This window comes from Peromyscus californicus, unplaced genomic scaffold (genome assembly GCF_007827085.1).
Source record: "Peromyscus californicus insignis strain IS unplaced genomic scaffold, ASM782708v3 Scaffold_12__1_contigs__length_115047231, whole genome shotgun sequence".
Classification (NCBI taxonomy): domain Eukaryota; kingdom Metazoa; phylum Chordata; class Mammalia; order Rodentia; family Cricetidae; genus Peromyscus; species Peromyscus californicus.
The window spans coordinates 31,660,735-31,686,280 of record NW_026294413.1 but is presented as its reverse complement, the minus strand read 5'-3'; the positions used below and the strand labels follow the sequence as shown (position 1 = coordinate 31,686,280).

General features: G+C 34.5%; 1 protein-coding gene across 4 annotated transcripts in view; it reads right to left on the bottom strand.

The window, feature by feature from the left end:
* The window catches only part of Pcdh9 (protocadherin 9), a 913,030-nt gene that overhangs the window by 130,460 nt on the left and 757,024 nt on the right, over positions 1–25,546 (bottom strand). The window lies entirely within an intron of this gene.

Here is a 25,546-nt window from a genome sequence, read left to right as displayed (position 1 = left end):
CACTTATCTGTAACACAAAGTTTAAAAGGTCTTATTAAATAAAAAACACAGAGCCATAAGGGATGAAAGCCTTACATCAGGGAAATAGGGAGAGTCAGCAGCCAACCTCTCCAACTCTGCAGCTTCCAAATGCACAACTTCCTGGCTACCGAGGTTTTATATGCCTTGCTTTTCTGCCCTCTCATTGGCTATCGTAGTCCAGCTACATCACGTCCTATTCCTACACTGCCCGGCCACTGTCTGTCTGTCTGTCTGTACAGATCTCCAGGTCTCTGTGGTTGGTACTGGGATTAAAGGTGTGTGTCACCATGCTTGGCTCTGTTCCCTGGTGTAGCCTTGAACACACAAAGATCCTGCCTGCTAAGAGATTAAGGGCATGTGATGCGTGACTTCTTTGTTTACTTAAAATGGCTGGCCTTTTTCCCCCTGATCATGCTACTGAATAAACTGTTGAAATTTGGTTTAATAGGGTGTCTAGGGCTAATGGCTTTAGATAATTACAGGTATTCTTACTTATTATTCATAAATTCCATTATTAAATTCATATCTTACTTAATTGGTCACTTAAATAAAAAAGATTGAAGAACTAAATCAAATCAAACAGGGAAATACATCTTAAATAATGAAAAATGATATAATGGGAGATTGAAAAAGTTACATTTGCCATGACTAATAAAAGCTCTACATATCCAAATGACTAAATATTTAGTGGATTAATGGCCACATATTCATGGTATACAAACTATCTTACTTTAAAAATATGAATGTCAGAGAGAAAGGAGAATATTTGTTTCATTTTAATAAGGATATTATTTTAATAGTTCTAGCAATATCAACTTGATAAAAAAAGAATACCTCTTTCCTCTGCGTTTGGCAAAATTCTTTCATGTAGTAAAAATGACTCTGGTGCTGATGGCTGCAATTTCAATGTAAAGTTAACTTTGTCTGTAGGTGAATACAGCACGTTAAGCATGACAAATATTTTGATGGAGCAGTAGCTGAATAGATAAGTGCACTTGAAAGGACTCATGTGCAATTACCAATATCCACATGGTGGCTCACCGCTATCTGTAATTCTTATTCACGGGGAGCTGGTGCACTCCTCTGACCACTGCAGGCTCCATGTATGGTATGGTTCACTTTCATGTGTGCAGGCAAACACCCATACCCACAGAGTATTTTAAAAATCTTAAGGACAAGAATGACAAAACCTAGGAAAGCTAGAGACTAATAAATTTGTGCACAGAAGAACGCACAGGCAAAATAAATCAGTGGCATACACCAATGAATCAACAGCAATGTAAATACTAGAAGGGCAGACTTGGGCAAATGACAACCAGGCGAGCAATAAAATCCTCTACGGTTCTTAATGTTCCTCTTATTTTTCATTTCTCTTTTTTGTGTGTGGATATTCCTCTGTGCAAGCACATGAGTTTGACCCCTTCCTCAATGACTGCCCGTCTTATTTTTTTAGACAGTGTTCCTATGTGAACCTTGAGCTTGCTGGTTTAGGTAGGATGACTAGTCAAAAAGGCTGTGGGACTGTCGTTTCTATCTCCCCAGGGCAGATATAACAGCTATGTGCTCCTGTGAGAGCTTTTGTGTAGGTATTGGGCTTTGAACTCAAAACCCCACTTTTGCATAGCAAGCACTGTAAAGAGCTAAGCCATGTTCCCAGTTCCTGTGATTTCCTTTTTAAGAAGTTTTTAAATCCACATAGTTTAAAAATATGTGCAAAAGTACAATTGTGTTTTTTTTTTATGCTAACCATTTTTTGTCAAAATAAATGCTAGAAAATAAAGCTTGAAACTACAAGAAGCTGAGTTTGAAAAGTCTACACTGATGAGCTCCCTCAGAGGGATCAGAACCAGGTCTATAAATATCTTCAAGGTAACCCTGAGATTAAGGGAAGGACATCATTTATAATGTCATAAGAAGGAAGGACACAGAACAATGCCTGCAGCTAAAGAAAAGGAAAAAAATGGCTGGTTATTTTAAAAGTTCTTGATACTGAGGTCAACTAGTTTGAGTTAGTAGCAGCAGCACAAGCTTTTATGATGAAGTGCAATTTTTTTCAAGGTAGGTGGGTTTAGCAAGTTAAAAACTGGGCCATTCTTTTTACTGCAGAGCCCATTAAGAAAAATGCAAATACTAGTGAGAACATGCCTCGTTCATTCAGCCTTTTGATATAACCCGAAGTGTACAGGGCTATTGAAGTTGCCAGGAAGACTGTCTTAAATGTCAATGTCTTCTGTGGATAGATGTACTGAGACAAATATATGCTCCTTGATAATTTTACATATTATTTTTCAGGAAGTTATTTTTTTTTCTTTTCAGGTTTTCATCTTCAATTTAAATAATGCATCATTAATTGAAATAAAATTATATCATTTTCCTCTTCCCTTTCCTCACTCAATTCCTCTCACTGACCCTCCTTCCAATCCTTCTCATGCCCCTAAACTCTCAAACTGATATTCTCCACTTCTTTGATTATCATTGCTTCATACATGTAAATTTGGGTAGGAGTAACTAAACTAAATTTTAGTAAAGAAACTAAATTTTAGTTTATTGCATGTGATACACTAAATAAAAATAGAGTAGAAATGAGGGGAAGTAGTGATCCCATCTTTCTCACAGCTGCAGGTCTGGGCTGTGGGTAGGATGTGAGGGAGAATAGGGGATGCATTTTTTAAAATATTTCTTGATCCTTTCAGCGCAATACATGTTATGAAGCATAGTATATTCATTTCTTGTTGTTTGTTTTTCACTCAGCAAATATCTACTGAGTGCTCGTCAGTTGCTGACAATGAGGGGATGCCACTGTGGTGACAGGTGACTGTGGTGACAGGGCCCAAACCATCCATGGCAGACAAAATGACCTTTCAAGTCATTTTTTATCATTACCATATAGCAGAAATTTGGCAGGTTGCAAAATGAATTGAATTGAAAGGAGGCATCCACATACTGTCTCCTGTCATGCATAGTGCTTTACTGTGGTGCAGACTGGTTCATAGCAACAGCAGCTCAGAATCCATAGTACAGAAGGATAGAAAAGAACTTCGCTGTCCTTCAGAGGAATATCTGAACTGGGAATTTTCAAGTCACAAGGACATGATGCGTATCATATAGATAGATTTACAAATCAATGTGTCTACCTGTAGCTTAGTGATGAAATATCATGTGAACACCCGTGAGTTTGTTAAAAATCTTATTATTCCCTTTGTTTTATAGTTTCACATATGAATACTATATTTACATCATTTGTACTCCTCCTTCTATCCAATCTCCCTTGCCCCTCCATTCTTTTTTCAGTTAAGCTGAGTTCTGTGTACATCTTGGAAATGGCCTGATCTCAAGATATTTGATGACAGTCATATATGGAGGTGTTGGTGAATTTTCCATACAGGCCAGGGCTCTGTGTGTAATATCTTATAAAATTATATTATCGCCAGGCGATGTTGGTGCACGCCTTTAATCCCAGCACTCAGGAGGCAGAGGCAGGCTGATCTTTGTGAGTTTGAGGCCAGTCTGGGCTACCAAGTGAGTTCCAGGAAAGGTGCAAAGCCACACAGAGAAACCCTGTCTCGAAAAACCAAACCAAAAAAAAAAATTATATTATCATCTATTCTATTCAAAGTAAAATTTGAGCATTTGCTTGATCTGCTCGTGGAAAATTATATTAAATTTAGACCCTCATAATTTTTCAAAATAATCCAACAGTTCTTTCTCTATAGTATTACTTTTAATTAATATACTAATTCCATGAATATTAATACTATCTCAATTTTAAGCAGTAAAACCCTGACACAGAAACAGATTAGGCCTATATATCGAAATGCAAAATCACCAAATGGAAGAGTTGAGACTACCAAAGCCTTTTTAGCATTGTGCTCCATTGACTATTCAAAGTTGAAGTTTAGGTCTATGCAGCAATATAAGACCACAGAGGAAAGACTTAGTAACTTAATTCTAGTCTGTTGCTATACTTTTAATCAAATAACAGCTTTGTACTGTATATTACATGCCAGGAATACCCATACATCTAACAACACATCTATATACAAACAATCTCTATCAAAATCAAAGTAGATTTAAAGGCATACTTCCCAAAGCTTTATATTTCAAAACCAGGACACCTGCAGATACATTTAGTGATTGTTACGAAAGGATTGCCAAAATGGGAAGAGGCTTTAAAATCAAGGCTTTGCTGTAACATGGATGATTACATGTTAATGACTTGTGATTAACTAGGGTTTCAATTTTATCATTGCTTCTGACATGTTTTCATAAACCACTAAAAGAAGACAAATGGAATGTTTTGTCAACACTTTCCATGGACAGACTTCTAACATGGTTTGGTTTTATTATTCACAGAATAGTTATATTCAACTTAGAAATAATAGTTTCTAGTAAGATGTTTAAAATGGTAGGTAAGAATCATTATTGTTTGTGGTTTTAATGATTTTTATACCACAAATGTTTTCCTCTGTTCAGAGTTCTCTTTATATTCAACCACAAGTGGGTTTATTAAAGCATGTATATCCTGGTTATTTGTTATAAGAAGATATTAAAATAGATGATATTAATGATCCCAAATTTCTTTTCTTTCTTTCTTTTTTTTTTTTGGTTTTTGGTTTTTGGTTTTGGACAGGGTTTCTCTGTATAGTTTTGGTGCCTGTCCTGGATCTCACTCTGTAGATCAGGCTGGCCTCAAACTGCCAGAGATCCACCTGGCTCTGCCTTCGGAGTGCTGGGATTAAAGGCGTGTGTCTCCACCGCCCAGTCCCAAATTTCTATTTAAATAACCATTATCCACACAGAACCTTTGATTTAACTGGATTATGTTGTGTTCTTGGAGAAAAGTTGCAAAATACTGATGACAGTTTAAAGTACTCTAAGCTAGGTTGCTTAAAGCACCTTTAGGAATTAGTGACAACATATTTGTGCCTGGAGATCATTTACCTGAAGCAAGTATAACATTTCAAAATAATAAGTCTCACCTTATTTTTACTATATATATACATATATAATTAGAGCCTTTCATTGCTATGAAAGTTATTAAAAAACATAAATTAAATAACATAATTTTCAATATGTAATATTTATTAACTTTTGAAAAGTTAGCATCTCTACTTGAAATACTAATTTGGCAGAAACTTACTTTTAAAAGTTATTTCTTTTTATTTATAATGCAAATCATCATATTTCCTTTCCCATTCCTAACTCTGAGCATTCCTATATATCTCTCCTTGCTCTCTCTCAAATTCTCTTTTTTCATTAATAGTTGTTACTCATATACAGTTATGTATATGTATATACAGATTTTCATAAATACATAATCACAACCTGATACTCTGTATAATGTTGCTTGTGTGTATGTTTTTAGGGCTGAATATTTTGTATTGGACAAAAAATGATGTGCTTTTCCTTGGGCAAAATTATTTCTCCCATCCTCAGCATTTCTTAGTTGTCTATAATTTCTTATGTATGGTTGAGACCTTAATGGGTTTTCCCATCTGGGTTAGTGTGCTTATTATTGTTGCCCTTATTCAGCTCATGTTTAGGCAGTAATGTTGTTGAGATTATAAAATGTATATTCTGACATTCTTAGGATACACAATTTCACAAACTCCCTGTTCCTCTGGTCCTTACAATCTTTCCACACAGTCTTCTACAATAATCCCTGAGCCTTGGTTGTTGGAGGTATATTGAAGATGTATCCTTTGGGCTGAGCTCCATAACTCTGTATTTTGATTGGTTCTGGTTTTCTGTCATGTGATGCAAAGAAATGATTCCTTGATAAAGGGTAATGACTACACTTGTTTGTTAGTATGAGGATAAATATTTAGAATGTAGAGATTGTACTGGTTTAGTAAATTGTTTGTTGTAGGTTTTCCTCTCCATGATCTCACTAGCCCCAGGTAGTAGGCAAGGTTTCCAGCTTCAGGTATACTTTCCCTCTTGTTGAATGCATCTGAAGTCTAATTAGACAGCAAGCAGTACGTTACTACCAAGGTATGTGTGTCACTACAGAACCTTTAGGTTATTGTGTCATGCTGGTCATTGATGTTGTTCATAGACATTATAGCAGAGTTCTTTCCATGTTTTGGAAGTTTGCATATGACCTTCTTGTACAATAAAAGCTAGTCCACAGGGAGAATGCTTTAAAGTCCGTTTTGGAGGCTCAGGAGCTTTTGGAACCTATGTCTGAAGTGTGTGGTGTTTTCAACAACATAGACTTATCTCCCTCCTCTGGTGGCAAGGGGCTACCGAAGTCAGAAGTAATAGTCAAAGTGTAATGTTTTCAGATTCTCTTGGACAACCCTGACAAACAGCTCAAAAGTGGACTTTGATGGAGACTGTCCTCTATGCTAGGATGCAGTAGTAAAGAAAACTCAGAATTTGGAAAAAATTATTAAGGACAGTGAGAGGAAGCCTAATATTTCTCAGCAGTCTTTATCAAAACTCAAGAAGCAAAAGAGGCCAGTTTGGATAAAGGAATTACAGAGTAGTTGGAGTAAATGAGATAATATAAAAATTCTGAGTCTAGTTCATTTCTTATCTCAAAATTCTCTTGCTTGAAAACTCAATCCTTGGTTAACATTTGCCTGGAGATGGATTATGATGATGGTGAGAAAATTAAGAAGCAAAATAAAACAACAATAAAAATATTTAGTTTAGAATAAGCGGGAAATGGTGAATGGTTATCTTCTTTTTTTTTTTTGAGACAGGGTTTCTCTGTGTAGCTTTGTGCCTTTCCTGGGACTCACTTGGTAGCCCAGGCTGGCCTCGAACTCACAGAGATCCACCTGGCTCTGCCTCCCAAGTGCTGGGATTAAAGGCGTGTGCCACCACCACCCGGCCTAAATGGTTATCTTCTGAAGACCATCTCACTCTTCTGTATGAGAGAGCATGGCTCCAAGAATGATGTAATTAACTCTAGGACTGAGATTTACACACCAGGAAAATATGGCTCAGTGCCCCAAGGAAGGTGATTAATCTACTGCAAGGAAGTACATTCCAAATTTCTAGATCCTATGTAATATAAATCATATAAATGACAATCTTGGTATCAGAAGAATGTTCAAACATCTTTTTTCTTATTAATTTGTGAAATGAAAGGATGTTTAAGCAGGTAATTGTCATTTGAAATGGTGGAGAAAACAACATATATTTTAATCAGTGTAATTATTAAATGTCAATTAGAATCTTCATCAGCTAAATTGTCAGACTAACTTGTAACAGCAAGCTTGTCAAATGTTAATTAAAAGAATAAATGTTAATGATTGGTTTAGTTTTGTGTCTTTGCAGTTTTTTAAATTTTAAGTTTATGATTTCTAATTAATTTTTTTATGCTTTCAGCATTTTTAGAATCCATGTAACCTTAATATACAAAAAGTAGGTTTAAAGTAAAGTATTTTAATTAAAATTTAATTGACAAGTAATGAATTTTTATTGTTTAAGCTATTTATCTATTTTATAAACTAATCTAGAAATTTTAGGACAGCACTTTCCTGTAAATTAAGCAAAGCTATGTGCTAGTGAAATGGACATTTTTCAAACATTCAAGTGAACATTCACATTAAAGTGTGTTCCTTACTTGGTTTGTCTAAGTTAAAAAGTTTGGCTGCATTCTATCGTAATCAATTTCATATTAACTGATGTGAACTATCCCACTCTGGGCCCTACAATGGCAAGGTATTCGGGATGCAGCTTAAGGATCAGTGCTGTTCAGGTTTGTCCCTATGTTACTCACTTTGACTCTATTGTGTTGTTTGAATATATTCTCACATATAAGATTAAACTCAGTGCTAATCAAATAATATAATATTAAAGTCTGTGCTAATCAAATAAGCATTTTCACTTGTAAAAAGTTAATAAAGAGTGCTAATTAGACTTTCACAAGTGGGTCTTCATTTCAATAACATTAAATTGTCTTTTGTTTGGATAACCACACACGAAACTAGTAGAGCAGTCACGTATGTTAGGGCCAGGAAGCAGTAATTAATTTTCCCAAATTATATATTAAAGGCAGAAATTATAAGAAAGTTTGATCAGAAGTTTTTTTTTAATTTATACTGACCATGAAACACATTTCTTACATTATGAAATAATGGGCTAGATATTACAAATCTACCAAGACATTACGCAACAAATGTTGAAGATTCAAAATTTTTATTGTGCTCTGTATGGAAGTCAATATGATCACAGGCCATGCTGACAATTTATCATTATTTTCACTGGGCTTTCAAAAATCCCTTTAATAACTATCTAAGTCTTTTGAATACCCATAACAATCAGGATTTTATACAGAAAATGTGTGGAATGTTTTAATTCAGTTATAACTTTTATAATCAATTTTATTTTAAAAGAACAAAATTAAAGTGCAGTAGCTCAAGAAATTTTTGTCCTTATCTTAAGCCACTTTTCTTTTTTTTTTTTTTTTTTTTTTTTTGGTTTTTCGAGACAGGGTTTCTCTGTGTAGCTTTGCACCTTTCCTGGAACTCACTTGGTAGCCCAGGCTGGCCTCGAACTCACAGAGATCCGCCTGGCTCTGCCTCCCGAGTGCTGGGATTAAAGGCGTGTACCACCACCGCCCGGCTTTAAGCCACTTTTCAATCTTTAGAAGTAAATTTGAATGAATTGCATACTTCAGATTTGATCAAAAGGGATATAGATGTTTAGGGTTAAAATATTCATATGCTTATGATTTGCCTCAAAAATGAAATACAGAATTTCCTCTTTTTCATTAATGTTTCATTATCAGAATGCAGTGTTTAGCACATAATGGCTGATCAATACATTCTGAGAAAATTGAAAAAAAAAGCAATCCAAAAAATTGGAAAGATATTAGTAGGAATTATCTTTTTGCTATGTGTGTGTGTGTGTGTGTGTGTGTGTGTGTGTAAGAGGAGAGAGACAGAGACAGAGACAGAGAGAGACAGAGAAAGACAGACAGAGAGAGAGAGAGAAAAGAAGAAGAAGAAGAAGAAGAAGAAGAAGAAGAAGAAGAAGAAGAAGAAGAAGAAGAAGAAGAAGTGTGTATGTATATCTGCATTTAATAGGTAAATGCATGTAGACATGTGTATGGGGAGATCAGGAAACTATCTTGGCTTCTGGTCCTCTCATCGCTTGAAACAATATTTCTGATTTTTTTTCACTGCACATGACAGGATCTCTGGCTATTCTGTTTAAGGGATTCTTCTGTCTCTGTTTCCCATCTGTCAAAGTGCTAGGATTATAGAAACTCACTGTGTGGATTACAGTCAGTTTGAACTTAGATCACCAAGCTTGTACAGCAAATGCTTTTATATACTGAGATGTCTCAAGGAGCTCTAATATATATATATTAAGATATATATATATATATATATATCTTAGTCTCTTAAACAGAGAACATGTATAGATTTTTAAATGAAATGCAAATATAGTGAAAATTATTTTCAAGCATTTTTAACTTTGTGATTTTTTTAAATACTACACTGTAATGAATAAATTTATTTATTCACATAAAAAATTGAGTTACTCTGATATTCTAACTAAGGGTTGGTGAGTCATATTCAGAGCCTATGAACTAACTGGAGAATAGTGTGTAAATAATAAAATAATATTGGAAAAGTGCCATCATGGAGTGTGAAGAAATATATGCCTTAGGAAAATATCTAATGGCTTAGTAATCAGTAAGGCTAAAGTGGAAGTGAGGTTTGACTCAAGGTAGAAGGCTAAATCAGTGTCCAGAAACTGTGATCAAGGAAGCTCTTCCATGGAGATCACAATAACTCGGGACATTGTAGTGCAGCATAAAGTGAGGGGGAGGGGCCATAACAGGAACTCTGCAAGGGAAACTGCTGATATTACAGCACTATAATACTCAATAATGAAATAGGACTAAATGTTAGAAACTCTGACAACTGTGTCTGTATCTAGTTTCTTTAAAATAGAAATCCCTTTTGAAAAAAGTAAAATCGGATGTATAATTCTTTGATGTCATGTCCATTGTGAGCATTAGTGCTTTATCTATGGCATGTAAATCAGTTATTAAATTGGAAACTACCAGGGTTTTATCAAAGCTGGTAATTTGGTATTAAAGTCTTATCATAATATTTGCATTGGTGGCATGTTAATTGCCTTATCAAATGAAAGTCACCAATATGCTAAAGCAGCGATATGCTTTATGAAGTATTAATAACTCAAAAAAGAAAGATGAATTCATCTTGTTCCCTCACAGGCTCACTTAAAAATTATATATAGCAAAGCCACTCTCACATTATATTCATTAAAATTCAATTCATTAAGACAAGAAGAAACAAGAGTTGCTATATATTATCAGAGAATAGCAAAATGTAGAATTTAATGCTGAACTACAAAAGGGTTTTGTCTTAATTATCCACAGATCCTCACAAAAACCTAAGCAGCTAAGAAAAGGAACCTCTGTTAGGACCCCACAATCGATGATGAACTGATGCTGGAGGATGGCACTGGGAAGCAGGGTCTTAGGGAAGAGGCTGTTTTCTTCAATGCTTTAATGGAACTCTGGATCTCAGTGATTCCTTCTTATTTTTTGCTTGAAAGGCACATGGTTTTTCAGGTTAAGGACACAGTATAGTTTTCCAAAGTGTTATTACCCAGTAATCATAAAACATAATTTGCTGTATCTTTTTTTCTTCATAGTACTTTAAATTCACTATAAATATGGACAATTCACTAACATGGTGTGAATGGGTGTCCCATGGAGTACACTCATATTGTAATGTGATTTTCCTTGTGGCGATATTGGACAAAGAATGTCTATAAATTGATGGGCCCATAAGAGTGTTATCTTTTGGGGTAAAGCTGAAACCAAGTGAAAAGGAAGATCCAGGAGTCTTTTGTCTCATCACCTTTCTAGTGGCAGCCAAAGACACTGAAATGATTCCTGCCAGGAATCAGGACCTTGATCTTAGCTTGCTAATCTCCAAAAATGGGAGGAAGTAAATTCCTAAACATTGCAAGTTTCCTAATAATCGGCATTCTGCTATAATAGCTCAAATTAATCTGAGTCATCTTCATCTTTGTTTCCCAGGGAGTATTATCTTTAGATGTGAAATGGTTCTGCTTTCTCATCTTTGTTTCTGGATTGCTCAGTATCTTGAATTATATTCTTGAATGCACTTAAAAATACCACACTTAACCCTTAATTTGTTTTATATTGAGTTGACTTTGGAAAACTAGAGTGTGTCTTAACTTCAAGTAAGTTTTCACAGTTGTTTCATATAAATAATATAGGGCTAAAGTTCAACCTTTTAAGCTGAGAGTTAGATATAATAGTAAATTGAAATAGTATTTAATTAGAGATATTATTAGTAATAGAGCCTCATGAACATATTTCTTTTTAAGCTTTCACTTTTTAAATATTTAAGTGTGAGTGTGTGTGTGTGAGTGTGTGTGTGTGAGTGTGTGTGTGTGTGAGTGTGTGTGTGTGTGTGTGTGTGTGTGTGTGTGTGTGTGTGTGTGTGTGTATTTGCAGAAGTGCATGCCTGTGGGCTTGTGCACTTGAGTACAATTCCTGCAAATGCCAGAAGAGGCATAGATCTGGAGATACACAAGGCTATAAGATGACATACATGGGTGCTGGGATAAAAGTCCCCTGCAAGAGCAGAATCCACTCTTAACCACTGAGCTGTTTCTTCAGCTCGCTCACAAAGCATGTTTCATTCAACTGCATGATTAAACTTTCTTACTGGTTTCTTCATAATCCACAGTAATTAAAATCTATACATTGTGCCACAGCTGTCCATTGATATCCAAGTTAATGGTTCTATGCCTACTGTGTATACAAAAATCCAAAATGCTTAAGTGCTTTACATAAAATGATACAATTATTACATATTACTCATGGTCATTTTTCTACATGCTTTAGATCAGCACTAAGTCACTCACGATATGTGTGTGATGTAAATTAAATATAAATAACTATTGTATACATTGTTTACAGATTAGTAACATGAAAACACTGTTTATGCTTGGTGTTGTTACAATATTTTTCAAATGTTTTGAGGTACAGTTGGTTGAATCAGTGGAGACAGAACTTTCAAACAAGAACCTTAAGGTACACAAGACCAACTGTTCTCAATTTTCTGTTTATGCTAAGCCTGCAATCTGGGATGCAGGTGTCAGAGGTATGGATAACTCACAGCTTCAAGTTGTTGAGAACCAGAAGAGCAAACAAATGCAGATCTTAGAATGTCACTACGCACTTTGAAAAAACTGAGAGTCTTATTTAAAAAACAAACAAACAAACCTCTTTAGTTAAGGTGTTAAACAGTATGAATTATGTGGGTAAATTTTGAAGTGCAACAAAATGGCGTTGATACTTAATGATATGGTTTTATTCGCTAACAATTGTTCAAGAAAGTAAATTTTGAGTAATCTTACCACATTAAACCTAACAAAGAAACAAACAAATTAACAAAAACTGGCCAAATGTTGTGAGGCAAGCCATTACTCTGAGAACTCACTGAAGATTCAGAGGCAAGTGGAGTTTCATGACTTTGAGTCTAGCCTGGGCTTCATAATAAATTCCAGACTAGCCAAGGCTATATAGTAAGACCTTGTCTCAAAAACCAAAACCAATCAAATAGCAAACAAAAACTATACAAAATGAAAGAAGTGTTAATTTGATTAAAATTAGTAATCATTTGAACATGCATATGTACATAAGTATAATGTGATCCTTAACTATAAGTAAGCACACAAATGAATGAATAAAAATATCCTTGAAAAGCTCACTACTTGGCATATATTGGGACACTTAATATTTGGTGCCTCACAGTTCTCATTATTGTTAATTTCATTGACAGATGTTAGATATAAAATCATAGGGTTTGCACTATTGTTTCAACAATTTACTTATGATATTAAGTCTGAAGTATTTTATGAGTTATATATATTTTAGTGTATGCATTCTGTATTTCTCACTGCATGTCTTAGGTTTTCCAGAACTTACACAAGGTTCCAATTGGATTTTGTTTCTTTAGAATAGTGGAAAGAGTTCTACTGCATTAAGCAAACTTGAAACCCGAGAGAAGGAACACTCCCATTCAGTTCATCAACTGCCTTTAGTTTCTTGATTAATGTCAGTCCATATATATTCTTAATTTCCTCAATGCACTTTTTTTTTAGCATTTCTAATTTTATTTTGAACTAAACATGCATCACCCAAGTGGGCCAACAGCTTATCACTTAGAGAAGGAGAAGCCTTTTAAGTGTGTAGCATAATCTGGGCAGGTTTTATGCAATGAACATTGCAAAAACATTCTCTGTCCATGAAGAGTTCTCTTGTCTGACTAAAACCCTATACTTTCATGTACCCCAAACAGCCACTATATGAAGATATTATGCAGTTTAATAATTAAAGAATGTCTCAAAGACTCCTCTTTACACCTTTTTTTTCAAATTCTGGAAGTATGTAGATTGATGATGAAGTCATCGCCACTTTTATTTACAGGAGGAAATGTGTAGTCATCATGGGAAAAATTAGGTCATAGCTTAATTTATTATTAACATCTTGTGTTTGAGGCTTAGAAATGCTCTCTGGATGTTGATTAACTTTAAGTGAATTTCTGTAACAAATAGGATCTTTAGATACTACTTACGAATGATGAGTTTGGGAACTATATCGAATTCATAATTTATTTGTTTCTGTCACCTCTGGAGTTTGATTTACATAAAGCAGGTATCATTAGTTGAATTTATGAATTTATAAATCCACAGAAGAGGGAGGGAAGTCAATGTGAAAATAACTTTGCAACCAAATGGAAAGAGTGGTGGCTCAGACCGATAGGATTCTGTAAGCCAGCTGGTAAACCTGGCTGCCTTCTTTTACCCACTAATGACTCATTGACAAATATATCTAACAGGATATTAAGTTAACCTTCTCCAATAAGGAAGGGTCCACATTTTTATTCTTGTAGCTTCTTTCTTGTGTTTATCCTTGCTGTATGCCTGCACTTTCATATAGACCCTTCACAGATCTTATTTCCTCGATGTGGCTGTGTGAAAACAAACAGTTTATATATCTGTTACACAGGCACAGGATCAGCCACAAGCATAATTAACTTTAAAATGACTCAACTTCTTTCAGCCATGATCATTCTGTCTTTATTGAATTTTAATGTCTTTTATTTTAATCAAACAATATCCCTTCACAGGATATACATGAAGAAATGAGTTTTCCTAAATGAAATTGCCTTTTTTATAGCCATTCTACCATACACTCCATTTACATCTCTAGAACATTAAAGTCACACTTTGAGTGTTGCTTCACTAGCCAGTGAAGTGTTTTAGCTGGAAACAGTAGGAGCATGAACAGAGGAGAGACATTAACCAGTTTGAATATTGACAGCATCTTAAAAATTACATCCCAAAACTCTACACAAATTTTGCGCTTGCAATGAGGCAATTAGAGACCAGCATTGAGACTGAATTTGTCTCAATTTAAGAATTTTTGTCTTAAAGGGAAGAAAGAAGGTTATTAGGAAACCAAGATAAACTACAAAAGTTAAACTTATACTTTTCCACTGTTGGTGGAGGGCAAACTTGAATAGTCACTTTGGAAATCAGTATGTTGACTTCTCAGAAAACTGAGAATCAATCTACCTCAAGACTCAATGATACCACTCTCGGACCTATAACCAAGGGATGCTCAGTCATACCACAAGGATACTTCCTCAACTATGTTCATAGAAGCATTATTTGTAATAAACCAGAACCTGAAAACAACCTAAATGCCCCTCAATGGAAGAATGCATAAAGAAAATGTGGTCCTTACACACAATGGAGTATTACTCAGCTGTTAAAAAAAAAAAAAAACAGTGACATCATGAAATTTGCAGGTAAATGTATGAAACTAGAAAATATCTTCCTGAGTGAGGTAACCCACACTCAAAAGACAGAGTATGTACTCACTCATAAGTGGATGCTAGAGGTAAAGCAAAGGATAACCAGACTACAACACACAGCTCCAGAGAAGCTAGGAAAAAAGGAATACCCCAAGAGGAATAGATGGATTGCCTTGGGAAGGGGAAGCAGATGAGATCTCCATGAGTAAACTGGGGAAGAGTGTGGAAAATAGAGGAAAGGGGATGGGGGATGAGAACATGAGGGAACAGAATGGTTGAGATTGGGGAGGGATGGAGTGAGAGAGCAATGAAACAGGTATCTTGTGATGTGGGATAATGCTTTTGTACACTGGTTTAATAAAACGCTGATTGGCCAGTAACCAGGCAGGAAGTATAGGGGATAAGCAGACAAGGAGAATTCTGGAAAGAGGAAGGCTGAGTCAGGAGACCCTAGCCTGCCATCCAGGGAGCAGCATGTAATGGCACACAGGTAAAGCCGTGGAACATGTGGGGACATATAGATGAACAGAACTGGGCTGAGTTTATGTATAAGGGCTACTCAGTAGTTAGCCTGAGGTAATGGCCAAGCAGTTATAACTAATATAATCCTCTGTGTGTTTACTTGGGTCTAAGCATCTGCAGACCAGGCGGGACACAGGAAAACTTTCAGTTACAATCTTAGTAGAGGGAGACATTATGGAGTCAGGGAGAAACCAGGTGCTTGGGAAATTCCCAGGAATCCACAAGAATGACCCCAAATAAGACTACTAGCAATAGTGGACAGTGTGCCTGAAATGGCTTACCCCAGTAATCAGATTGTTAAGTGTCTGCTCTCAAAAGATAAAGTGACAAAACAAGATGAGTTACAAATACATTATTCTGCCTAGGGAAAAAAAAAGATTAATCTTACATAAAATGTTTCATAATATATATGTGCACAGCTTTAATTCCAATGAGTTATTTTGAAATTATGAAATACAAAACTAAATCGTCAAAAGCTGGTAACAAATCTTTATCATTTTCCAGGGATGAGGAATCAATCCACAAGCCTTACTCATGCAAAGTAAGCATTTGCATTGGACACACATTCCTTACAATTGCAAACTTGGGGGAAAAGCCATCATTAGGCTGTTATTTTATATTTATGTTTCATTACTACATATTTTTATTAAGTTCAATATGAATTTTTTCTGAATGAATTAGGAATTGAGAAGACATGGTTGGTGGATAATGAAAATACTTCAGATATCTATAAAGTATAATAAAACTGGAGATGTTTTATGACTCCTCGGCACTACATTTATCCACTCCTTTATACTTTCTGGGTTGCTCCAATATAAATCTCAAAGCTAATTGTTTATCTATGACAAGATTATACAGAATTGCCAGGTTATGTATGCAAATAGGAAATTGGAATGCCATTACTCCAGCAGAGTAATTTCTTTGGGTTCTGCATCTAAACTGAATGAGTTTTCAGCAAATGTATAAGCTTGTGTCTATACCACCAATTTACAAGGGGTAGTTCTAATACCCTAAAGGAATAAGGGAGGGTTCTAACTTCCATGAGAATATATAACTGGCATACACCGAAGGGCAGTAACAAAACTCACTGCAGCACGCCACTGCAACCTTTGTACTCTTCATAAAGGATGAATGAAAGTTGAGAGAGGAAGTTTTTTTCAAGGATGCACTAGTAGACTGTCCTACATTCAGTCACATTAGGTGCTTCCAATGTGTTTAACACAGGAGCACATTTATGTGAGAAGACATAATGGTGGCATGGGAGATAGAGAAGAAATTCAAGGTGTGTGAAAGAGGAGTAGACTTTCTTGAAACAAATTATGTGCAAATATGATTCTCAAACAATAAAAAATGAAAAAAATGATACATAGTCCTGAAAAAATAAAGTTTATAGATAACTGCAAGAAAGTATCTCAAGGAAAATCATTGTGCATACATGTTCTCTTAAGGAAGGATACAAAAATCTGTTATAAATTCCCCCCTTTTTATAAAACCACAGAGGTATTAGTCAATGCTTATGATTAGTCCAGGCTAAGTAGTTGGAAAAATATATGCAAGAATGATTGTTCCTGTTAGTTTCTTGCAGATGAACCAGCATTCTTTACATGAGGAAAAGTCTATAATGAGCTTATAGTCACAGTTTGGAATCCCTGAACTAGGTTGACTATGGCTTAACTTCATAAGACACAAATGAGTTTATGTGAAGGTATGCGCACACATACACACACACACACACACACACACAGAGAGAGAGAGAGAGAGAGAGAGAGAGAGAGAGAGAGAGAGAGAGAGAGAGAGAGAGAGAGAGAGACAGCCAGACAGACACCAGTCCACAGACAGAGACAGAGACACAGTGAGAAAGACACAGAGAAAGAGACAGTGAGACACAGAGAGAGACACACAGACAGATACAGTCTACAGACAGAGAGACCAAAAGAGACAGACAGAGACAGACACAGGGAGAAAGAGAGATACACAGAGAGACAGAGAGAGAGAGAGAGAGAGAGAGAGAGAGAGAGAGAGAGAGAGAGAGAGAGAGAGAGAGACCTAACCGGAATATTTCTTGAATACTAGTGAGCTTTCAACCACATAGAGATACCTTGCCTCAAAAAAAAAAAAAAAAAAACAAACTACAAAAACATTAAAAAATAAGAGATTATACTGGAATAAATATAAGAAGAAAATGAAGAAATGTTCTCTACAAAAGTGGGAAAGCCAACTATTTAAATAATCAAAGTTTTGTGGTATATGTTTTGTGATGTAAAATCTAATCTGTCTGAGTACTTTATCCTTCTCTGAAATTCTTTGCATGAGCCTTTGAGATTACATTTTTAGGAGGGAACATTAAATGATGATAAATGAGCAGCTCAGTTTTAATCACAAATCACATAGTAGCATTCTTTTGCACCTCCTAATTTTTTTTTCAAATTTTGTTGATATTTAATCAAAACAAAAACAAAAAGAAAGATAATTTAAAAACTAATGATCTTCATTAAGTAAGTATCCTGTGTAAACATACTTTCTTATCCAGACATGTCTAGATAGGATTTCCCTTTTCAGTTTACCCAACCTGCAAACACTAACATATTTCAGATGACAAACTACAAGTGCCAGTTTCAGGCCTGCCTCTTTAAAACTGCCCAAACAAGAGCAGAGACAGGAACTCACTACCCATGAGAAACCAAAGCAATCAGAAATATGTTAAATATCCTGTAAAGTCAGAGGACCAAGATCTATTCATAGAATATTGGGTTGATCTTTATCATTTCTTTCTTTAAGTAAATAGATCCAAGGCAATGCAATATCCTCCACAAACACATTGAAGTAAATTTTCATTCATAGGACCACCAAACTGAAAACAATTTTTTTTTTGCAATGAAAATAGGATTTTTGATAGGAAAAAAGGGTGTGGTTATTTTAGAAATCTTCATATTGTTCAAAGTTTAGACAATTAAATGATGTCCAAAATTGAAATTTTATTGTTCAAAGAGACTTGTTACTTTTCATGTTAAAACAATTTTATTTTCTGTATTCTCTGAATAACACAAATAAAAAAGGCAAATCAAAGGTATTTTAAATTATTTATGACTTATCAAAGTTAAATTATAATGTAATTAATATTGATGTTTTATGTATGTTGAATTATGTATCAAAAGTGTGGAAGACAACTCTATAAGCTATGACTTCATAATGACATTCATTTGAATATGTCTCTAGATGTTAGAGTATAGTGCAGTTTTAGAAGTCCTCCTTAGTATATGCAAGGTCTTGGATTCCATCTCCACTGTAAGCAGGCATGTATACACACAAATGCATAAACACATGCATGCATGCACACACCTATCGACACACACAGGAATTTGTGTTTAGTTACCTGTAACCTGTAATACTTATTTTAGTGTCTTATTACATGATTTTGTAGTTTATAATACTAGCATGGGTAAACATAAAGATAAAAAGAATCTTGTATAATGCTGTTTATCTGCTACTTACAGACACCCTGTTCCACTTGTAAGAGTCTTACTTATGTGATGGAGAAAATAGATTTTATGTTATTGTATGATAGCTTAGATGCTACCATAGATGTAATCTATCAAGTTCCAAATTCCATACACATTCCAGTTTTTCTTCTCCCAATTTCTATTTGACGAGGCAATGACTTGGTTAAGTCTGCTCTAGAAATTATTTTCCTCTTCTAAAATTCACCTGTTTATCTCTAGTCCCTGGGCAGTGCAAGGCTGATCCTATAATCTGTTAATATCTGATTTACTGAAAGCCAGTTGTGTCCCACAGAGCCTAAGCCATTCTTGCTCTCCAGCACATTAAGAATTAATATTTACCCTTACTGGACCTTTCAGCTTCCACAAGAAACTTTAACAAAAGCTCTGCAAATCCCTACCCAACATATACTAGGAGGATTAATAATAATTCCTTTTGATCAGAATTACTTGGTTGGCCAGCAATGGTTTCCATGGTAATCAGGTGGTAGACAGGGCTGAGGCTGATTCCATCAGTTGTAAGACATCATTAGAATTATCCTACATGTCTAATTATAACCTACCAGGATTGACTTCTATGTAGTGTAGCTCAGAGGCACGGGAAATCAAGTTATGTATTTAAATGGTTAGACAGCTTCACTAGGAAAGAACTTATTTTCCTTTCCCTAATAAGACTTTTTCTCTTGCTGAGAATGATGTATATTGGAAAGAAGATAAGTTCAAAATAGTTTTTTTTTATGAGAAATGATACTGAAAGTTGCATATCTCTAATGGAAATTTCAGTGAAAGTTTAAGTGTGCTGATAGACATAAAATAATTCTTCATCTTGAAGAGCTTATTTTTGATGAGTGGTAATATTCAATGATCATATTTAGTTAGTTAATATTGGAAAATGATAGTTACAGCTATTTAAGCTGCATAGCAGGATGCTGAAAAGGATATGTACTAAACATGAGAAGAATGAGGAACAGTTTAACAAAAAGAAAAATCATAGGTACAGTGTCTTCTTTTGCTCATTTGACTCTGGAAGTTTGATGTCATCCCATAGATTTACTAGAAAAAATGATGTTAAACATATGGAACACTTACCCTCACTTATACCAGCAAATCATCACACATGAACACACACAATCATAATAGTAATACATATAAAAACACTATATTTAGAGTATGGATAGTTGAAAGGATATCTCAAATGAGTCTCCCCAGGAAGACACTAATATTATTAAAAAAGAGTCACAGCCAGGGTTTATAAGACCTTTAAAAAGATCCACCCCATCAGTTCCATAGACTGCACATTAATAGAAGGTAGGAGAATACAATTATATAATAACTCTTTTTCTGGAATATATAATATGTTTCCTTAAGATCATGAAAACATACATTCTTGCTAGACAAATGGTTATTTACTTTGTATGGTAAATTCAGAATTCCTAAAATTGTTAAGGCCCTCAAACCCCAGAAGTTTGGTATGCTTATCTATTTGTTTATTTTGTAGAGAAATCTATGGACAGCAAACTATACTTTTATAATATTTAATCTAACTTTGGAAAAAATTTAAATTTATAATGATATGTATGTTTAAACTAATAATATTCTGTAAATAAAGTAGGTGAATATGCTTCAGAATGGCATAAAATATAACTAAATGTTAGACATTAAAATATAAATGCTAATGTTATCTTAATTGTCTATGAATTTATGATCATGTAACACATTTTTTAAAATTGCTCTCATACGTGCATCTTTTTAATGAAATTCTTACTAGATTTTCATGAAGCATATGAGCACTATACAACTCTTGAAAAGGCTATAATACAATTTTTTGAGGTGTGAGTTTCCTCTTATCACTTGGAAGTCATTTTTGTGCAGCTTTGCAAGGCAACTCTACTGGGACCCATGGACTCAGAGTTCACAACTAGTAGCCCAGGAGACTTTCACGTAGTGAGATGCTTATAACCACACTGTGTTCATAATAAAGTACTAATGCTTTAAGGAATATGAGTTGTAATAATTTATCACACATGATGCTATGTCAGAGGAATCTATCCATACTAATGGCAACTTTTCCAACTCTATTTCTCAAAATAAATTAGACTCTTTGCTTTTTAATGTTTCAGTATCCATGCTCAATCATATGGTTATGTGCTACTTAAGACTGGGTGTTTTAAAAAAGCAAACAAATAAACAAAAGCAAAACAACATTTGCTAATTACTGAATTTATTAAAATAAATGAAGGCTTGTGGCACTGGTGCCCCACAGTGCAATCTAAGTACTTGGGATATTGAAGAATGAGGATTATAAAGAGTTCTAGGTAAGCTTAAGCTGTAACAATGATAAAACAAAACATATGCATTTAAGGTACAAAATTTATCAACATAAATCATAAAAACAGTAATCCATTTACTATTATAGAATTGAACAAGTGAGAATTCAAGTGAAAATTGTCCCATAGTTTGTGAAAGCTGACTCATTCAACGAGTTGCTGAACGATGCAGGAACAAGAGGCACAATGAGATCCTGCTGCATCTTTTAAACAGAGATAATTGCATTCGTCATAGTTGGAAGTACTGACAAATATCACATAGTGACATTTTCTCAATGTTATTAAATATTCTATCAGATTGGGGACTTTTAAGCACAGTCTTACTGTTTCTCATGGTATGAACCTCATTTAGCCACTTATATCCTAATTGTTGAGTTATTACATTATAATTACTTCTTAATTAGGCAATATTTGTTTGAATAAATTCTTTCCCTTACTCTATTTAGCCAATAGAAAACAATATACTTGTGGCACACTTGGGTATAGGCTCTTTAGAACAGAGTTCTTCAGTTCAAAATATACACAAATTCAAGTGATTGAAAATTGTGTCTTTGAAATATGAAGTCCCATATATTGTAGCCTAATATTTTTGAATGTCTTGATGCTGGAAATTCATATATTTGGGGTAGAAGCCATTATGATGTACATTGATTCATAAATATCACTGCCCTACAAATACATCCAAAGAAGCTAGAAATGGACAGTGCATATATATGACTCTTCTATATGCATTCAATGAGATGAATGGAGTGAACTTCATGGTTTAGATCATAGGAATAAGTCACTAATTTGAGCCTTGTACCAGTTTCTTTTACTCTACTGCAAGAAGATATTATAACATTTTCCAGAAAATATCTAAAGAATGATAGCAAGGTTAACACTAGGATTAAAGAGACTGAGCTATGAGGACAAGTTAAAATTATAGCCACAAGAAAAAATATCTTTGAGTTGTATGCTCTGAGATGTCTTGGTATTGGGTATTATTGATAATACAACATCAAACATAGATGGACAAGGATACAATTCTGGACTAATAAAGGCAAATTAATGTATGTGTAATGAAGCACACTAATGAAACTGAAATAATCAGAAATGCATACTGTAAGAAAATACATTGGCCTATATTAATAAAGGATTAGATGATTTTCTGCCCAGTACTTTTAAAATCATAAGACCAAATTAGTAAAGCTTTTTCACTAAATTAGATGAAAAATGAAATTAATTATCCAGCAAATATTTTCCTCCCCTCCCCAATCACAAAATAATTCTAGCTATATGACTGGGGGTTATGGGAACCTAGAAATGTTTGGTGTGTTTGGTTTTCACTATACTTCAATGCTCTCTTAGCTTCAATTAACATTTCAGTCACCATTTGAGTGAGAATATCTTGCTAGGGAGAATTCCAATAAAGTTAAAGTCCTCTCCCTCCTCAGGCAGAGAGAAGGGGAGTATCATTGACTCCTACTGTTAAGGTTTCAGTTACTGACTAGAGCTGAACAGAAAAGCAGCAACAAAAACTGCATCTTAAGGTGTTTTACATTAAACATACAGTTGTTCTGATGTCTTAGTTGTAATCAGAAGGTCTGTCGAATGATTAAAACAGGAAAATTAAGAGTCAAATTGAACATCATTTCATGATTAAATTTGCCATGCAGTTAAGTAAAATTATCTCATTGTATCTTCCTTTTATGTCTCATTATTTTATATTATGAGCTTTCTTCTTTTCTCTTCCTATATATTTAGTTAAGAGGGCAGATTCATTTGGAAGGCAAAGAATGAGCTGATTTTATCTCTCTGTCTCTCTCTTTATCTTTCACGTTGTTTTTGTTTTCAGTGCAGGGAAACAAACCAGAGCCTAGCCTTCACTAGACATATTTTCTACCAGATGTTCTACAGTGCGCTAAAGAACTGCAAATGTATACGATCAGTCATCTACAATACACTGAAGGTATTCTAAGATGACAACATCACGTGAATTTTCAGTAAGCCATTTCTTACAAATGAAATACAAACTTGAATAGAAAATTTATAAGTGTATATGCACACACACACACACAAACACACACACAATCTGCTATTATCTGAAGTTTCAAAGTTGGTATGCATTCAGAAATACATACATCAACAGAAATCCCATAGTTCAATTTTTGTCAAAATAACATGATATATATCAATATATAATTTGCATAATTCCAAAATTATTCTATTTGCTAATCATATTACTTGTATAAAAGTGACATTTGTGATTTTACAGCTGCATATTATATTGAGATTTTTCCAAATTTAACAAATAGTATTCTCTATATTATGAAATTACTATGTCAACATTTCCGGTAGCTCTAGAATGCAATGGTGGGCAGTAAGATATTTCAGTGGATAAAAGTCCCTGAAACAAAGCGTAATGCGTAATGACCTGAGTTTGCTCCATTGTTCCCACTAGATGAGTGGAAAGAAGCAACTCCCTCAAAGTGTCCTCTGTGCCACCACACACACACACGTAACCAGGCATGCATATGTACATACATACATACAAACATACACACACACACATATATATATATACATAAATTCATATACATATACATAAATGCAATTCAAAACTGAAATTTTTATTTAATTGAGGGTATGCAATTGGAATTCTGATTCACTAGGGGACAATATTTTTCATGTAAGGAATTTGCTGTACAAAATTAATTTATGAAATTACTTCTGTAGAATGAAGTTGAGGAAGGATGAATCTAATTTACACAACGTTCTACTCTTTGATATTTTACAGACTACCTCTAAAGGTTGTGCTTGACATAATTTACCTAATCTAGCTTTGGCAAAAATAATAAGTAAGCTTTATAAGTTCCCATTTTGGTTTGCAAAGTAGCTGCTATGGTGATATTCTGAAATGAAACTGAGCATGAGAAGGCTGTTTATTTTAATATAGATATCTCTTCTAAATATTGATTAATATATTCCAATAAAATAGACATTTTGAACCAAGAAACTTTAAAAATTATTTTTATAAAATGGTATCAGCAATTACTAGATGTACACAGTAAGTTTTTTGGTTCGGCACACTAGGGTACCCAGAAATTTACTTACAAATGAGAGCTCTACAGTTTAGACAGTTGATACCTTTCCCCACAGACACAAAGCTAGCAAGTGAGTGGAGTTCTTGTTTCACCAAGACTGAAAACTACAAATATTCACATGGAGCTGTTTAGTTACTACCATAAGAAAAGGGATAAAAAGTTCTAGATTGTAGTGTTGATATTCAGGAAATCACAAGAATTATGAATTTGAGATTATGTGAGATTCCCTGTCCATTAAACCCTTCAATTCTTCAATTACTAAAAGTGAATTTGCATGCTATTAATGTTTAAACAACAACACAAGGTATTTTTTAATACTTGTGAAAATGTATAAATATTTCAGTATTTTTATTTGAGTTTGAACAGCTACCTAGCCTGTCATAAGGCCCCTATAAATACATATAAGTCATATTGATTTTTAATGCTTTTTAACAGTTATCTGGAAACTGTGACCATGTCATTGCAAAAAATAAGAGATGAATTTGTTAGTTAATACCTAAGATATAATTAGTTCAGTAGATGACAGCAAGACTGATGTTGTTGTGAATGCTGGGAAAACTGAGGGCTATAAAAGCTCTCTTGAGAAGGGATACAAAGCATAGCACTGTAACATGAATCTTAAAAGGTCTTATTAATAAAAACAAACCTGGACCCAGGTATTGGGGTGAACGCTGAAAGATCAGAGAGAAAAAACAAGTCACATCCAACCTCACCTTGCCAATTCCTCAGCTGAACTTGTTTCATCAAAATGGAATCCTGTGTGTCCTCATCTGAATGAATCTCAGCTGAACTGCTGCTAAAAGCCTAAAAGCTTAACCAGACTCTAGTTCCTGGTTTTCACGCCTTATATACCTTTCTGCTTCCGGCCATCACTTCCTGGGATTAAAGGCATGCCTGGCTGTTTCCAGTGTGGCTTTGAACTCACAGAGATCCAGAATGATCTCTGCCTCCAGAATGCTAGGATTAAAGGTGTGTGTGTCACCATTTTCTGGCCTCTGTGTCTATCTAGTGGCTGTTCTGTTCTCTGATCCCAAATAAGTTTATTAAGGTGCACAATATATTGGGGGGACACAATATCGCCATGTAGCACATTGAATATGTCTAGCAATGCAAACTACTTTTGCCAGCTTTTCAATTTTGCTAATATCTTAGCATTTTGTCCATAACCTAAATAAAATTTCTAGATAATTGTTCCTTTTCCACTTACTCCAATGTTTAAAGGACACATAGTCCCTGAA